The sequence below is a fragment of the Spermophilus citellus genome (genome assembly GCF_964194105.1).
Source record: "Spermophilus citellus genome assembly, chromosome: 4".
Classification (NCBI taxonomy): Eukaryota; Metazoa; Chordata; class Mammalia; order Rodentia; family Sciuridae; genus Spermophilus; species Spermophilus citellus.
In genome coordinates this window covers 51,328,528-51,344,243 of record NC_138185.1, presented here as the reverse complement: position 1 = coordinate 51,344,243, position 15,716 = coordinate 51,328,528, and the positions used below count along the sequence as shown (strand labels likewise).

At 42.5% G+C, this 15,716-nt stretch overlaps 1 protein-coding gene across 2 annotated transcripts in view; it reads right to left on the bottom strand.

The window, feature by feature from the left end:
* The window catches only part of OTUD7A (OTU deubiquitinase 7A), a 336,583-nt gene extending 321,732 nt beyond the window's left edge, over positions 1-14,851 (bottom strand). For both annotated transcript variants that reach the window (XM_081291466.1, XM_081291465.1), the window contains exon 1: positions 14,677-14,851. The gene's annotated coding sequence lies outside the window, so the exon portion shown is untranslated. The remainder of the gene's footprint in view (positions 1-14,676) is intronic.
* Positions 14,852-15,716: the final 865 nt, after the last annotated feature.

Sequence of the window (15,716 nt, the reverse complement as noted above, 5' to 3'; positions counted from 1 at the left end):
CTGCCTGGCAGACAGAGCTTCTCAATGGGATCAACATAGCTCCAACTATGGCTCTGCCCTTAAAGACCAGAAACCATTCACTGGGCATTTTCATTCAAACATACCAGTCACTGCCCAGTCATTCCATGCCTTCACTTCCTAAGCCATTCCCAACTTCAGAGCAGCAGGCCCACAGGATCTTTGGTTTGTGGCTGGTCCTATCCTGATGCCCACACCCACTGCATCCCTGACTCATAAAAGCCTTTCTACAAATTTCTATGTAGGCTGGATGACAGACACACGGATGAAAGGTCCAGCCACAGAGGGACCTCAGCTCAGAGAGCCACTCAGTGACCCAAAGGAGTGTATGCAAAGTGGAGGAGTTAATATGCAAATCAGACCCTTGGGAGCCTGATAGAAACAAATACAACCTCACTGCCCAGATAAGAGGGCAAGCTGAAGATGAGACAGCAATTAAATGAAAAAGCACATGCAGCAGCAATTCTTCTAGAGCAGAGGCCAGCACACCAGGTAAACACTGGGACAAAGCAACACCACCATCCCCTCACCCCATTTCACCCCATTACCAAGTTCTGGTAACAAATGGTTACTCAAAGACTATAAAATAAGCCAGGCAGGGCGGCACACACCTGTAATCCCAGCGGCTCAGGAGGTGGAGTCAGGAGCATCGCAGTTAAAAGACAGCCTCAGCAATGGCGAGGTGCTAAGCAAATGAGATCCTGTCTCAAAATAAAATACAACATAGGGCTAGGGATGTGGCAGTGGTCGAATGCCCCTGAATTCAAACCCCAGTATTCCCCCCTCAAAAGAAACACTATAAAATAATTATGTAACTGATTGATTCAACCATATTTAAAAGGGGCCAAAACCCTAAGTAACTAGTATGACACTATTATAAAGACCAGGAAGATGGGAAATGAAGAGAATTTGTAGAAATGAGTAATAAAATTTCAGAAATCAAAGATCCGGTGGCTGGTTTTGACAGTGGATCTGAGGTGAATTATTAGAGAGGAGATATATATATATATATATATATATATATATATATATATATATGAAGTGGAAATAACTGAGGAAAATATCAAGAACATACTATAATAAGTTACAAGAAGGGATAATAAAAGAAAATAACTACAATTGGAAGATAGAATTAAAAGGACCCATAAATGACTATGTTCAGAGGGGAAGGAAAGAGAGACGAGATAGCAGGAAATGTGAAGAGCTAATGGCTACCACGTCATGGCACTGACACTAGACATAAGCCCCCTACTTAGGAAAACCCAGAAAAGTCAACAGAAAAATGCCTCATTCTCTTATTTTCTCAGGTTTCCAAAGAAGATTTTTTCTAGATCCCTACAAACCCTGGTTGTACAGGTATAGAGTACAGTTTTTCACAAAGACCAGCGGTGTTCTGCTCTCTCTTCCCTTTCTCAACAGCACTGTGATGGAGCTGATCATATGGACTGATTCCTTGCATTCTGCTGATGTCCTCTTTCATAGAGACATTAGGCTTAGCCCTTCTGGCTTTCTTTAAGCCACAGTCCACCAATTCCTTAAACCTATGATCAGCAACCCCCTTTGGACTCTACAAACTGGGAACAGGAAGAGAAAGGAAAAATATATTTATAAATTTTAGGGTTTTTTTGTTGCTGTCGTTGTTGTTTTTTTAAGGGCATAATGGATTTCCCTCAGCAACAGAAGATGGTGAAAGAGGCTGTTCTCTCCCTTCCTCATTACTTGGCTGGCAAGTGCCTCAGAGGTAACAGGTTAAAGTGTGGGTTAACAGGTTAAAGTGTGGCTGGGAAAGAATACCCACCAACTTTCATTTCTTGGTATTTAGGATTTCTCATTTTTAAATCCTCTGCATAAGTGGGATGTTTATGAAGACAGCTTGTGTTATATGAGATGGGCAACTAACAAGCTCTGTCAACCTTAGTTGGCTCTTCTATGGAGTAGTGATTAATACTGATACCTGCCTAACAGGGTAGCTGTGAAATTTAAACTAAATAATAGAGGTAAACCATGTGGCAGTCAGTACTAGGCACTCGGTGCTTAAAAATTAAAGCAATTAATGAATATTAACAATCTAATTAGATGATTAAAGCAGTAATGTTCACTCAAGGTTTTACTTATTAACATTTAGAAAGTCATATGGATCTCTAAGATGGAGGCCATTATTCTAAAGCCTCCAGGACCACACAGGGGGCAGGATAAAGCCTCAAAGACAGAGAAGGAATGAGACAGATGTTCAGTGTGGTACCTGTTTGCCTCCCTTCCCTCTAGACTGTTGTGCAAGGAGGGGCCAGGGTGGCTTTGGGGGCTGCCAAATCACTAATACAATAGCTTGTCTAATCTAACAGAAGGGCTGTTGTGAAAAAGCGTTTGGAAGTAAAACAAAAACTCCCAAAGTTACTAAACAACTCCCAGCCTCTGAGCAAAATGGTGACCTGCTTCTCTTTCTCAAAGCACAAAGTGTCCCCCAAAATTATAAGCAAAAACCTTCAACATCCACACAATCATCTACCAGACAGCAGCTTCCCAGTTTCCAGTGAACAGTTTACTCCTCCACACTTTCTTTGAAAGCCCTAAAAACAATGAAAAAGGAAAGGGAGAGAGAGAACTAGAAAGAAATATATTCCACCCCCAATGAATCAAGGAGACAGACACAACCACAAGCCACAAACCATTGAGTGTAACAGAACAAGTGCAATTAGGTTAGACACAGCAAGCCAAAACCTACCTCCTGATGCCTGGGGACACACAAGTCCTTCTGGAGATGTGGCCCAGCCCTAACACAGCTGGTCATGATGGATCACGTGGATGTAGAAGCACAGCTGCTGAGCCTGTGGACCTGACCTTGTTCAGAAGAAAAGGAAGGCAGTTAATGCAAGACAGAAACATTAGTCTGCCATGAGGAACACCCAGCTTAAACACTGAAATCTGGGAAATACGGCCTGCCTTGGGAAGTGGCAATTCATTTGGAGAAAGTATATTTCAGACCACAAACTGGAATTCAAATGTGCATCCTGCCTTGGCATCACCCCATCCCCATTCTTCAACAATGTCCTGTCCATAAACAACTCAGAAATGTGTTCTTCTAAAATGAGTCTCCCTGGGATACAATTAAGATTTTGGAGGGCAGTGTTCCCCCTATGGGCTCCAGGGCAGATCTGCTGCTTATCTTTTAGGTCCCCAGAGGCTGTCCTCATCATTTGGCTCATGGTCCCCTTTCAGGAACTGTATCATGTGACCTCTGCTCCACTGTCACATCTCCTTCTCTGACCCTGCCCCTCACACCTCTCTTGTGACTACTTGGGACCCACCTAGAGAGTTCAGGATTATCTCCCCAGCTCATACCTGCAAAACCTGCTTTGCAACAGAAAATGACATATTCAGGTTCTTGGAATTAGGACATGAAATCTTTGGAGAATGTTATTCTGACCATCATAGAGTAACCCTTCCTCCTTGACTTTTCCAGCTTCTGGAGACAAACACAAGATTTTGTTTATGGTCCCCACCTTCAACAATGACGGTCAAGTCTTTCTGATGTTGCCATCTTTCTGGTTATCATTCTTCTGCCTCCCTTTTTCCATGTTTATGAAAGACACTTCTGATTACATTGAGCCAATGCAGAAGGATAATCCAGAAAAATCTCCCTATTTTAAAGTCAGCTGGTTAGCAACCTTGATTTCATATTTGACTTTATTTTTTCAATTCTAACTCTTCTGTCACTTAAGGCAATAAAACCACAGGTTCTAGAGATTAGTAATATTGACATCTTTGAAGCACTATGATCCTGTCTACCATACTCTCCTAAAAAAGAATCCTGCAGGGAAAATAAAAAAGTAAATATAAATCAAGAGAAAGAGAAGCAGAACTTGGGAAAGAAATAGAGAAATGGATGTTAAATTAAGTGGTGAAGGAGTGAAAACCACATTAGAAGCAATTAAATAAGAGAATAAAGACAATCAACTAAAGAGACAAGTGAATAAAATGGAAAACAATATAAGATATAAAGTATTTAGCAAATATGACAGGTACTATGACAGAAGCAATAGTGTACACATAATTAACATATTTTAATTGTTAACCAAAGAAAGGTCAATGATATAATACAAGAAAACTTCTGAAACAAGTGCAAAGGTACAGCTTAGTTTAAAAGACAGTGACACAGAACGACCAGTCTCCAGAAATATTCTAGTAAAATTTCTAAACTGAAAGAATCATACAACATCTATTAAAGCAAACAGATTGGCTTTTAACTTCTCCACAATAACATTCAGAGCCAAAAAACAGTAGAAAAATTTCAATACAGTTTTAAAGAAAATAGTGTGACTCAAGCACTTTATAATCAGGCAAGAGATATTTTCAAGCTTGCAAGAATTCTCCAAGTGGGTGTCATGGGCCATTCCAGAAGAGAACAAAACAGCAGGGGATTAAAAATGAACTCTACAATAAACTCCAGACAATTGAAAAACAATTTTGTGGGGACAACCCCCAAGAAACTATCTTCTAGAACTACTGATAAAATGTGTGATCCAAGAATATATATAAAAACAGCTTTAAGAACAAGTAACTAGAAACTAAGGCTACCTAAGAGACAAGACAAATTATGTACCTTAGCAACATAAGAAATTATAAGTAAAAAAAATAGAGGAAATGGATGGGAAACTAAAGGAAGTATTGGCTTGCAAATTTAATTACCTTTCAAAGCTTAATCAAGTTTTTATCAACTTCAAAACACATAGTAGTTGGCATTTCTGAATTAGTTTTAACTTTGTAGATATCAGAATTTCTTAAGGAATGTTTTACAAAAACTGTCTCTAAAAGAGATGGTTACATTGAAAACACCAAGAGCAAAGTGGAGCTCAGAATCACCTTCTCAAACGACCTCTCTATACATACACATATTAACTAAACTTATCAATAATTTATGCAAAAATTAAAGTCACCTTGGACAAAGGTTTGAGTAATTCTTTGGTCTGTTCCCTAAAAGTGATGAGCAGAAAGATCAGAAACAGAGCTCCTTAGGGGTCCCCACCTAGGGATTGTGGGGAAATGGTTAGAAAGAGAAGTGGAAGAAGGGGTAGGCTTAAGCCTACTGGGTTCCACAGAATTGACCCTCAGGCCTGATTAGACTCATTCTTGCCTATAATTGGCCCATAAAGCTAGCACCAGGCCCCTGAGCCATTCTAAGTCATCTGAAGCCAATGAGAGATGTCAACTAATATCTCCATGCCAAGTGACTTCTGCTAAATCCTACATTCCCTCCAGATTTTGATTATTACTTCTGAAAAGTATCTGGAAAAATGGGGACAATGCTAAACAAGTTTCTAGAACTTGTACAGTTTACACAGTTTACAAAGTACAGTTTAATGTCCAGATGAAGACAATGAAGCTGGGGTTGAAAGGACCCCCCTATCTCTTGAGGGTATACCCGAGACCGTCTGAATCCTTGTTGGCCACCATAGCAGGAGATATCACTCCTGCCTTCCTGTGCTCTGCCCATGTGGAGTTTTCATGTATGGCTTCCCCACCAACCCAGAACTACCCAAATCCTATGCCATGCCCCAGCTTTCCTGTGTCACCAGGACTTGGTCCAGGTCAGTGCTTGAGACTCTTGATGGAGATCTGGTGATATGGGAGCCAGATATACCAGAAGTGTTTTCTTACATCTTTCTCCAGTTGGTTCATAGACTGTCTCCAGGAATTCAGGGCAAGATGATATTGCCTGCATCTCACAAGATGAAAAGGCAAATGTGTGTGTGCAGAGGGGAGAGGGGTGTTTGGATATACTCCTTTTCTCTCACTTTGGACATAAAAATCTCCAGGCTTTCTGACCTTTGGACTACAGGAATTATACCAGTAGTGCTCTCCCTCCCCACAATTCTCAGGCCTTTGGCTTCACACTGGGAGTTATGCCATTGACTTCCTTGGTGCTGAGGTCTTTGTACTTGGACTGAATTATGCTAACTGCATTCCAGGATCCCAGCTTGCAGAGAGCTTGTCATGGGACTTCTCAACTTCCATAATCTTGTGAATCAATTCTCCTAATAAACACCATCTCATCCAATGCCTTCCAACTTTCCGTTTTATGGAGATGAACTTCCAGTCATGTCCACCCATCCAGCCAGCTGGCTCTGAGCTCTGTACCCAAAGGGGAGATGGGCCTGGCAGCAGGCTCTTCCCCCATGGGGAGATTCTGAGTTTTAGGGTTTGACATTATCTTTTAATGCAGGTTGAGAATCTCTAATCTGAAACCACAAATTACTCCAAAATCTGAAACTATGTGATCACTGACATGATAGTACAAATGGAAAATCCTACACATGACCTCACATGATGGGTGGGTAGCAGCAAAACACTGGTGCACTAAAAATATTGTATAATGTAAGCCCTGTAGATAAGATGTACCTGAAACGTAAATGAATTTTGTGTTTTGACTTGTTTTGCATTCCCAAGATTGCTTATGAGATATATCCAAATATTCCAAAATCTGAAAGAAAAAGTCAAAATCTAAATATATCTGGTCCCAAGCATTTCTGATAAGGGATATGCAACCCATACAAGAAGTTAATGTAATCAATTAATTCAATCAATTACAACAAGTCTGTGTGTTGTTCCATTATGAATGTTCTTCTTCCCCACAAGAATTGTTTCACATATGACTCTTTCATGTGACCTTTCATTGTCTCTTTTCTAACTAATATTTTCAAGGTAGTTCAACTTATTTATCTTATTTTTAAAAATCTATAGAGAAACCATTTGTCTTTTCCAAACAGATGTTGCTAATATTCCCTAAGACAGCAACAAATGTTTGTGAAATGTTAAATGGAAAATATGAAACCATAGCTTTTCTTAGAATGTGTACTCTGCAGTATAACAAACAAATCCCATCCTGGTTAATTACTAATCTGGTTTTGTTTGTTTGCTCTTTACAACCCAAATAAACAAAATTTGGCATGCTACTGAACTGGAAGATAAAATCCTAAATGTTTCTAATTTTATATTAGCAATATTCTCAATTATAATGCTTCTGAGCTCATGGGAGCTAAGCAATTCTGGAAAGAATAATTAAATTTCTAATTTTAATTCCCCTAGGCCTAGTAAATGCATTTAACAAACATGAATAGAGAGCCTTCTCTGAACAAGGTGCCTCAGAGATGCAATGCAGTAAGGGCTAATACACAAACTTCTCCTCATGGGTCTAACAGTCAAGAGGGATGAATGTGTCCACACTATTCATTACTAATTATAAATATTTGTTCAAATGCTCGGTATTCTCCTCAATCCCAGACATGGAGACAAATATTTTTTAAGGTACACCTAATTTTTCCTACTTGTTCTCTTTTAACAATGAATATGGTATTCTTTCCCTTTGCTTAGTCAGCATTTTGGGAGAATAAGGAAATTAATTTTGTACAGAATTGCAGAATTGAATGGGATATTGGAAGGCAGGCAGTTGTTTTTTCCATTTTTGACATGTGAAATTGAGACCTAGAGAATATATTCAAACCTCTAACCAGAAGAAGGAAACTTCCTACCTCTAAGTGGAAGCTCTGTCTTCCTCTAGGTAGGACCAGGTCTTTCAGTATTTCATGGACATGGAAGGAATTTAACGTAAATACAAAAACACACTGATATTTTTCCAATAAAGCCTACATGCTAAGCTGTGAGATGACTTGCTTGTATCCATTCTTCCCCTGAGCACCTGAAGCCTTAAGCCCCCTTTGTAAAAATGCATGTATGAACAGACTACCTAACAGATGGGGTGTCAACTTTGGTAGAATCAAGCATAGGAAACTGCTGACCTTGCAGGTAGATGACCCTGGAGAAGTTGCCCATGTCAAGAGACTATGCCTGGTTTGTTAACCCAAGTCAAGTGGGCACTTAGAACCAAATGGGCCTGAAAGCTAAGGTCATAAACAGCACCTCATATAAGTCAGACTTTACAAATGGAATAATCAAGAGATATGGGTACAAACTGCAACTCATTCTGTAACTCCAAAACAAGTGTTTTCAAGAGATTCACTTTGACCTTTCAATTTGCCCATCCCCTAACTGCAGACCCACTCTGTCAAGTTAAACAGTACAGAGCTTCAATTCAACCTAACGAGCAACAGCACTTGTAAAAGATCTACAGCCTTCCTTGTGGATCCATGTCATCCCAGAGATGGAACAGAGACCTCTGCTCTTCATCAGTCAAGCCAACAATGAGAGATTCCATGTGGTAACAAAGCCCCTAAATTTCCTCTGGGTATAAAAACAGGCCCTGCAAAAGAACTTGCTTAGGTTGGGGGCAGTGGTACAGACCTTGACCTGGCAACTTACCACTCTCAGAGGAAAATGCTAAGACCACTCTCACAGGCAGGACCTCATGTCACTATTGTCCATTAACATGATTCCCCTCCTGGTATCTCCTTGCAGGACTTGCCAGGAATGCATTCTTTCTTGGAATGCAGTTCTCTTTCCTCCTCTCACACACCTCATAGTTTTTCATGCAAAAAGCGAATCATGAATCAATTTTAAGGATAGGAAAGTATGTTCTATAATGATCTCAATCAATAAGCCATTTGGGGGCCTGCTATCCACATGCCCCACAGCATCAAAGATTTAGGAGACACAGCTGGAATCTCAGGGCATTCACCATCTATTCTTTTAGCATTGACAAAGCTAGCAACTCTAAATTATCTACAAGAATAGCTAAGCCATAGAAGACCCTCTCTCTTTTTTTTTTAACTAGGGCTCCTCCTTTCACTACACACACAAAAAAAAATGTCAAAGCAAATTCATCCAAACATGTCTTGAGGTACAAGTACACACTGCAACTACATAAACTGACGAAGAAGAAGAACTTGGCTAGTGTGGGACAGACATATTCTGTCCTGTCTCCAATTCCTTTTATTGGAATGACTGATCAATCTTTAGAATTGAAGAATTCCCTGCATATGCAAAATCTTTCTGCTCCACTCTAGAACCTGCACAAAGGCCAGAGAGATATTCTGTCCTTGAGGCCACCTGGGATAACACTCAAAGTCACTAAGCTTAAGACCAAGTCCAAGTCCACTGACAACTTGTCCCATTTCTTTGTACCGTTCAGTGATGATTCCTCCAAGAGATTAAATGGTATTACTTAAAAGACAAGCAAAACAAATATCAGGGTTCATACATTTAAAAAAAAAGTCACCTATGTATTTTATTGTTGATGTTGAACTATATTTCTTAAGGCATGAAAAAACTATACATGCAATAGTGTTGCCCATACTTCAATAACATTGCTGTGGTTTGAACTGGCTTAAATGTGTCCCCCAAGGATCCATATGCTACAGGCTTCATTCTCAGTATAATGGTGCTGAAGTGGTAGAACCTTTAAGAGGAGGGGCTTTGTGCAAAGTAAGAAGTAAGCAGGTCCCTGGAGGTGTTACCTCAGAAGAGATTAATGTGCATCTCAGGAAGTGAGTGAGTTCTTGAAAGAGTGGGTTTTTTTTTTTTTAATAAAGAGAGGTTACCCCACTTATTTGTTCCCTTCTGCCATATTTGTGATACATCCATGGAGGCCCTCCACAGAACTTGAACAGGTGAACCCACCCAATTTTGGGCTTTCATCTTCCCAAACTGTAAGCTAAATAAACCTTTTTTAAAAACACAAATTGCCCAGCTTTGGATATTTCATTACAGCAACAGAAAACAAACCAAGACAAATACACATTGTCTTCAGGTCTCAAATCATTAAAGGAATAATAGGGAAACTGATTGTAATCATGGTTAACTGCGTGAAACCCCAAAATAAAAGGGTATTGGATCAGCTTCTGGGGTGGAAGTAGGAGAAACTAGGGGAGAAGGGCATGTCACGTCAGGGACAATGCTATGGTACAGTGTCTTCTGCACAAGACATACAAGGCCATCCCTGAGCTTGCTGCAAGAACCAGCAGAGTCTGCTGTAGGCAATTCCTAAAACCCAAGCACAGAAATGAGGTGGTCAAATTATTCTGGGATTGTTATGTCAGCTCTGGGTACAGCAGAACCAGGGTCTTCTCAGAGGTAGCAAGGCTCAACCTGGCAGGGACAGCACCAGGGACAGATGTCTGTCCCCAGTTCACACAGCCACCTCCTCTCAAATAAGCTCCTAAATGCTTGTTTCAGTGACTGAGAAACTGAATCTGATCTCACAAAGGGCTGGGCGTGGGGTCCAGCACCACATGAAATGCTTCAGTAAGCTAATACAATTGAAAGAAATGCTGAAAAGACAAGGAAACGAATTGCAAAGGCCTAATTTTATATTTCATAACTCAGTCTAGCATCTCACTCATGTATATTAATTCAGACATCAAATTTCCTTCATATTGTAAGGAAAACTAGGTAAGAACAAACTACGCTTAAACTGAAAATATATCCTTTGGAGGAAAAACTCAAAATCCTTTAAACCTACAAGATGAGTTTACTTTAGACTTATTTGTTTAAACTAAAAAAGATGTATGTAAAACTTGCATAATCATTAATGTTATTTGTCTTTGGCATATAGCAGGAAAATGTAATATCAAGGACTGGTGTTACAGGATTTTACCAGATAAGACCTTGGAGATATGGGGGGCTAACTCTCTTCCTTTGCTACAAGGAAACTGGAGTATGGCCAGGCAATGCCTTCACACCTTCCAAACCTAGGTTTAACTCCCTTGCCAGTCCAAATACACTGCGTGAAAGTCAGCCAGCTAAACACATCTCCATAGCACAGGCAAGTAAAAAGGCAGTGTCCAGCCTTTCCCTGGATTTCAGCATTTTAAAGACTTCCTTTTAACTCATTGCTCCTGTTACCATGAATGATAAAGAACTCCATCCCAAAAGTGTGGTAAAAGTTCTGTTCTGCACTGTTCTGTCACATCCATGTTAAGACCATATTATTCTTGATCTGACACACAAACTACCTAGAGGTTGCAGCAGTCTGCCAATGGGTAATTTTCTCTTTTCAAGGTTCAAGGGTATTTTCAAATTAAATATATCATAAAATGAACATGCATGTTTTATTTCCACTTAAATACCTATGGACTTCAGGATTTACTTTGAATAGGATATTCTGTGATCACCCTCAGTGATGGACAGCTAGTAAAGGGAGTTGGTGACACCTGTTTTTATATCTAGTGGCACTTCCTCCTTAGCTATTTATAGTATTCAAAGTGACAAACCTGGTTCAGCACAATGCTAAAAAACATGTATTTGCCAACTGCCCCTTGAAATCAATAATTTGGTTTTTCAGGTACTTTCAAAGGAATAAGAAGCATAAGGAAATGCCTAGTCTGAATAATTCTCTAATAGGCCCTCTTTTCTCTCAAGATGTGATAGTTTCCTTTTACATGTGGGCTCCATGGAGAACCTCAGGAGGAAAGATGAGTATTTGATCTTAGTAATACAACCAGACTCTGAGATAATCATCTAAGCTGTGAAAGATGGCCACAGCAGCTCGCTAAGGTGACCCTCAAGCAGGAGCTGGCCTTTCTGAGCTCAGTCCCTGCAAAGAAAAGCCTCAACACACACTTACAGTCAGATTAAGCACATTCAAATGAAAAGCACAGTTGCCTTGGTTCTTCTGTTATCATTTTCTGGGGGGAAATAAATGTTCATCAATTAAACATTTGCTTTTTTCCAACAGAGAAATCTTGAGGTCAAGGAGGATGAGTAGAGCTCCCTGGGAAGTACCACAACTCAAGGGTTCAGGGTTTAAGTCAATTAGGAGTAAAATCCAAGGGTGAACATTAAAGGGGGAGGTATTTCCGTGGGTTACCCTGGTTGGCACGGGTGTGTGCTCAACAGGATGCAGGCCTGCAGTTCCCTAAGGAAAACTCTCTCCTCTCCAAGACAACATTTTTGCCTTCACAACCTGAAAAAGTACTGTATCCTCAGACTCAGATTATCGCAGTCTGATTGTATTACTTAAACCAAAGTTTTTTCTCTCCTCCTAATGTTCTTCACAGGGTTCACATGTAAAAGGGAACTATCAAACCTTGGGCTAAGAACCAATAGCCACTCTCCAAGAACAAGAGATTGCTATTATTAAAGCAATCTCTCTGTCTGATAGAGGTAGGCGCACCTTCCAGATGCCCCAACCTCTGGTCATTCAAGAATGTGCCTCCCTGCCCTACCCTTTAGTGTCCATCCCTTGAGCAGACAGGAGGGGATGGGGAAGTTGAGAGGGTACAGTATACACAGACATACACAAAAATGCACACATGTGTACACACACATGAACCTTTGAACCTCCCTCCCATCAACTTGGCAATCCTCTCTCCAGGCAGCTGGGTAAAGACCCTCCAAACCATGTTTAGCATGCCCCCTGCTGGCCTGGCAGGAGCTGACTCAGCCTTTATTCTGTGTGCCTAAGACATGATAAATGACCTTAAGATCCAGAAGGAATGGGAGGGGAAAAAAAAAAAAAGGGCAAGACAATCTTATCTTCTTAGAAATGGAAGACATGATACCCTACACATAAAAGTAAGATGAAGAGGCTTTCAAGTTATTGTTTTTAAAATGTTTTAGGAAATAAGTGACTAAAGATTTAGTAGAAACACATTTATATTTTCATAAGTACTACAGTGAATTAAAAATAAAGCCTATGGTGAATATTTTCACAGGTTTACAGATGGGAAAAAATGAATTGATGGGACACACTGGTTTCACAGACTCAATTTTCTAAGAGTTCACTGTTCAGAGTCCTACAAACCACCCTTCTCACAATTCAGGACACTTTAATTACAGAAGAAATGCAGTCTTAAAAGCTCAAGTTCTAAAGCAACTACGTGCAGCAGGAGAAAAACTGTGGAAAAGCAGTTCATTTGGAACCAATGCTACTACAAGGCTTACAAGACCCTCACCCAGGCATAAACAAAGGTGCTCACTCAGAAGAAGGTGCCCTTCTCTTCCTCTACTAGGGCTAAGGCCTCAGGAATTACTAAGGGAACACCTGCCACTCAGGATCCAGACTTCAGTGAGACTGCATCTGGCAAGAAAGCAAAAATTTCCCCCCACTGTTACCCCAAATATGTAGGGCCTAAAGTAAAACACTGCTTTCAATGCCCCCACCACACCAAGCCAGGGTTCAAAAGCTTCATGTTTGTAATCAGCTTCAAACATTTTTGTGCATGAGTGGCATATGGTATTAAATTCCTTGCAGACCCAATATGAGCACACTAATAATTTAAGCCATCTTGTTTTAACCAATTAGGATCTGCCATTAATTATTAAATACAAAAATGTTAATACTTTTGTCCCTTATTGGATATCCTTTTGATACAATTGTCTTAAGTAGACGTTTAGATTGTCCTGGGAACTTGCTTACTTTTATTCCCACAGGAGTTGTTCCCTGGGAACTTCCACAATAAAATGATGGTGTATTGCTGGCATTTAGGGAGGAATTTTCCCCAGAACTTGGTGTGCCATACAGATCTCCAGTCTCTGCAGTCCCTGGACCCTCTCTGGATGTAGACGAGGTCTTGGAGCTCGCAGGAACACATAGCTGCTAGGAGGACCCTAGTGAGGCTGGCACTCTTTGCCCCAGGGCAGCTCTTTTCCAGACACACCCTGATAGGGAGGGATGGAGAAGATCTGCAGATTTTCCCCAAGGAATCAAGGCCAGCAAAAATTTAGGCCCCAATGTCCACCTTTACCTGGACACATAATCTGTTTCATTAAACAGAATATCTTTTAAAATTGTTCCTCTCACAGCTCACGTTCATTTACAAAAATAAAGGCAAGCACAAGCATGTCCTGTCATACATGACTTTCCCCTATATCTGTGTGCTGTGGAGGAAGTCATTCCCAGATCTGTTGGAATCTAACAAGTTTCCCTTCAGCCACTCTAAATCTATCTATTAATTTTCAAGCCAATAGATTAAAAAAAAACTGTGATGTTTTGAGTTAACAGAACAGAGGCAAATCTGCTTTATTGCAAGGATCCTCAAAGGGCTGCAATAGCTTGCACCAGGCAGGAGGAGGGTACACTTGAACGGTTGTGTCCAATGAAGGAAAGTTTTAGTTAATGATGACATCACTGACATCTCCCAAATTTAAAGGAGCACTTAAAGCACAGCAGATGCAATTTTTTCCCCTCCAGTGAGGAGATACTAGGGAAGGCCTCCGGGTTCACAGACAAACTGCATCAATGGTTCGACTGCTGTCCAGCTAGAAGACAGCGAGTAAGCTGTGGCCCACGCAACCACAGCCTTGGTGCCGGTCTAGCGGCCTCGCGCGCTGTTCTGGCCCGGCCCTACCCGAGCGTCGGTCGGCACCGCAGGACCCCCGACGCGTCCACACGGACGGAGGGGTCGGTCCGCCCAAGCCTGACAACACGTTCCAATGCAGAAGGTGAAAGGGCCAGGAGGAGAGAACTGCCCCGACCCAGTAGGAGCGCCGCGCCCTGCCCGAGAGACACGCGCGGCGCCGGGCCAGAGCGGGTGGCGAAGGCGTCCACGGGGTCCGGAGCAGAGCCCGCAATGCAGACGCGCTGGCAAACCCAGCACGGGGCCCGCGCCCCCAGCGTCCCGCACTCTGGCCCCGCGACCACGGCCTCAGCGCCCACCTGGCGGAGCCCAGGAGGGAACCCGCGCCGGCGCGCGGACAGCGCACCTGCCTAGTCTGCGGGCCCGGCCCGGCCGCCAGCCGGCAGCACCGCGGCCAGCGCCGTCTCACCTGCCGCGCCGCGCTGCTCCGATCGGCCAGCCCGCAGCGCCGCAGTCGCCTCTACCCGACTTCCATTTTCTCTAGCCTTAAAGGAAAACCAGATCAGCTGTTTTGCTCGCGCTCCGGCTCCGCGGCCCCCTCCCCAGCTGCTGCTCCTGGTCCCGGGGGCCTCTCCTCCCCCGCCTCCTCCCGCGCTCCGCTCCGCCCCTCGCGCCCCTCCGCTCCGCCCGAGGCCGCGCGCAACGCCCGCCTCCCGGCTCCGCCCGCAGCCACCCAGCGGGCGCCCTCCCCCTGACGTCACCGGTCGCAGCCGCGCCCCGCCCCCACCCAGCGCGAAAGTGCGCGCGCGCTGCGCCGCACCCCGCCCCCGCCGCGTGGAGCCGGCCTGGAGCGCGCGTGCTCGCTATCACGACACGCACAGGGGCTCTGAATCTCCAGATTATTCAAGCGCCCCTTCAACCGGCGCCCACGCTCCCACGTTCCCACGCTTGACCCTCTAGGCGTCCGAACACCTGAACTGCACCAAATGCTGCTAGCATAGCTTGCTTTTTCTATCGGCCTCTTGACTTTGCTTCCACCCCTCCATTCCTAAGGACTGATTCGCTTTTTCTAAGCATCCCAAACTTTCTCCCATATATTCTGTCTCTGCTCCACTTCCCCGCCTGCTCCGGGTCCAAACTATCAAGTCTAATCTGAGCATAGTCCTTTGTCTCCGAACCCGGTTGTCTGACCTTTCTCCCATTTCTTCTTAATACTTTTTCATGCCACTACTTAAGTTAGTTACCTTGACTAGTGCCAAGTTCTGCACTTTGCTCTCTGCCTGCTCTCACATCAACTGTTTTGGTGTAACTGCGCCCCCTTATTCCAAATAAGATATTATATTGCAGGTAATTAATACAATCCTGATGCATTTCTTGAAACGTTATTTTACTAGTTTAGGGCTTTAACCTTGACTTTGAACGTTGTTTGATAATGTTTAGTAACTTGGCTAGCTAAATTAATTTGGGAAAATTGGCTTTTTTGGTTTGAAAACCTATGATTTTAAACAG